Source organism: Dipodomys ordii, unplaced genomic scaffold (genome assembly GCF_000151885.1).
Source record: "Dipodomys ordii isolate 6190 unplaced genomic scaffold, Dord_2.0 Scaffold59, whole genome shotgun sequence".
Lineage (NCBI taxonomy): Eukaryota > Metazoa > Chordata > Mammalia > Rodentia > Heteromyidae > Dipodomys > Dipodomys ordii.
Window position 1 is genome coordinate 724,718 of NW_012267275.1, and position 2,809 is coordinate 727,526.

Consider the following 2,809-nt stretch of genomic DNA (forward strand, 5'->3'; position numbering starts at 1 on the left):
AAATAGTGGAGTGCTAGCCTTGAGAAAAATGTTCAGGGACAGCAACCAAAGCCCTGAGTTCAAGTCCCAGGGCAGCCACCCCCCACCCAAAACAATTAAATAAAGTTTCTGCTTGATTACTCAACTTCAGATTAGATAATACCCTACTCCTCTATGTGGATCATCTTGAAAAATAATAAATTAGTGTAAAATAATAAATTAGCGGAGATGGACATTTTAGTAGCACACAAAATATTGAAATATTTGTAAAATTTGAGCATGTTTCTTTTAAATAAAAGTCCAGGTCTATTGTGTGTCTAAAGAAAAAATAACTGGCATTGTAATAAAGGAAAAAGTTTTAATAGGGCATAACTTATGTCAACCATGTTTTCATAAGCTTTTTTCAGAGTAATGAGTTAATGTTTATTGTTCCATTGGGAAAGAAAGGCTGCCAAACATGTAAACAAATTGAAACTGCATGTGACTTAACCGTTGGGAGTTTTGGTGAGGAATTAGCGTGTTACCATTCATGCTGTGGTTAATCTGTCGCCTTTGCTCATGATGGTGCATTAATCAGAGTGCCACCAAATAGTTCAAACTAGGCAAGTCACATCTAATCTAGTATCAAACTTTAATTAATAATCCAAAAGATTTTTTCTTTGAAGTTTAAGTTATGATGAATGACTGTATTCAAAAACTAAGAAAATCAAACTGAAGGATAAGAAAAAAATACAAGATTTAAAAAATATCCATTGAAATTGGCACATGACATTCATGTGATTTATGGAATTCTTTAGTATATTTAGATTGAAATGCATAAATCCTATGAAATGGTAGCACTTGAAATGTTTGAAAGAGCATACTGCTTTTACTTTCTATAAATAAAATCTACTTAAGTCCTTAGTAGATTTTGTAGTTCCTACTGGATTTACAATCACTTCTTTTAATGAAGATGAAAACTGGCTCATGATTTTAGAAAACTGGTGTTGATTAGTATAAAACAAGCTATTTGTTGTCTTTTCTTCTCTTTTCCTTGTGTTTCCTTGTAAGAGCTAAAACAATATAAATGAATAAACATGTCAGAGTTTCTATCCCCCAAATCATAACAAAACCAAAGGAGGAACAAATTTTATTTGGAATCTTACTGAAATATTTGTGAGGGAAAAGGGCCTTTAGATGTTTCCCATGTAAAAGGCAGTAGACCAGGCAGGCTGATATACTTGAAATAATGTTTCCCCAGGCCTGAAGGCTCAGACACATTCCTTTCCAGGAGCTTTTTCCAGCATGCAACATGCATTTAGTGAGAAAAGGAGTCCATGGGAACTCATTTGGTAAATCTTTAACTGATATAGTATGTGCTTAGTTTATGGTTCCAACCACTCTGTGAATTAAACAGAACAGAGGTGAACCCACTGATGCATAATTGAAAATGAGTATCAGTAAAAATCTTGTTACTCCATGAGGAGTAGAGTTTAGTGTGAAAGGGAGCTCTTGATGATCAACAAATACAAAGTGACATTAGCCACAGAAGTTCTCATTAGGATGTAAAATAAAATAATGTTACATGAAAGCATGTCCCTAACTGAAACTGTTTATGTGCACACATAACTTTCTCTTAAGATGGAAATCTTAACCAATGGCATGTCATATTTGCCACCATTGAAAGTAACAGAAACCTGGATTCACTTTGCCCTTTACCTTTTCTTTTCCAGCATTCCTCATATATACATGAAAACATTCCACCTGTTTGTCATTTATTTCACTTCCAGTGATGCCTTAATTCACATTCTGCAAAATGTCCACTTCTACAAGTACCTTAGCAACTCAACTTGCTGCATGCTCTCTGTCAAGCTGCTCAACCTGGTAGTTTAGGCTATGACTGCTCTTTAAGATAAAATGCAGCTTTCCCCCCCTCTAGCGCTGCGGGGCCTGTGTGTAGAGCTGTGCTCTCGGGTCTCTAATCTGCAGGATGGGGTTTGTTAAAGTTGTCAAGAATAAGGCCTACTTTAAGAGATACCAAGTGAAATTTAGAAGACAATGAGAGGGTAAAACTGACTATTATGTTAGGAAATGCTTGTTGATCCAAGACAAAGATAAGTACAACACACCCAAATACAGGATGATAGTTCATGTAACCAACAGAGATATTATTTGTCAGATTGCTTATGCGCACATAGAAGGAGACATGATCGTCTGTGCGGCATATGCACATGAACTACCCAAGTATGGTGTGAAAGTTGGCCTAACCAATTATGCGGCTGTTTATTGTACTGGCCTGTGGCTGGCCCGCAGGCTTCTCAATAGGTTTGGCATAGACAAGATCTATGAAGGCCAAGTGGAGGTGACTGGAAATGAATACAATGTAGAAAGCATTGATGGTAAACCTAGTGCCTTCACCTGCTATTTAGATGCAGGCCTTGCCAGAACTACCACTGGCAATAAAGTCTTTGGTGCCCTGAAGGGAGCTGTGGATGGAGTCTTGTCTATCCCTCACAGTACCAAATGATTCCCTGGTTATGATTCTGAGAGCAAGGAGTTCAATGCAGAAGTACATCGGAAGCACATCATGGGTCAGAATGTCGCAGATTATATGCATTACCTAATGGAAGAAGATGAAGATTCTTACAAGAAGCAGCTCACTCAGTACATAAAGAACAAAGTAACCCCAGACATGGAGGAGATGCACAAGGAGACACACGCTGCTATACAAGAGAATCCAGTCTATGTGAAGAAGCCCAAGAGAGAAGTGAAGAAGAAGAGGTGGAATCGTCCTAAAAATGTCCTTTGCTCAGAAGAAACATCAGGTAGCTCTGCTGAGAGCTAAACCAAT

General features: G+C 37.6%; 1 pseudogene; it reads left to right on the forward strand.

Annotated features, from left to right (window-relative positions):
- Window positions 1-1,884: 1,884 nt before the first annotated feature.
- On the forward strand, window positions 1,885-2,803 carry LOC105989793 (annotated as a pseudogene).
- The last annotated feature ends 6 nt before the right edge of the window (window positions 2,804-2,809 follow it).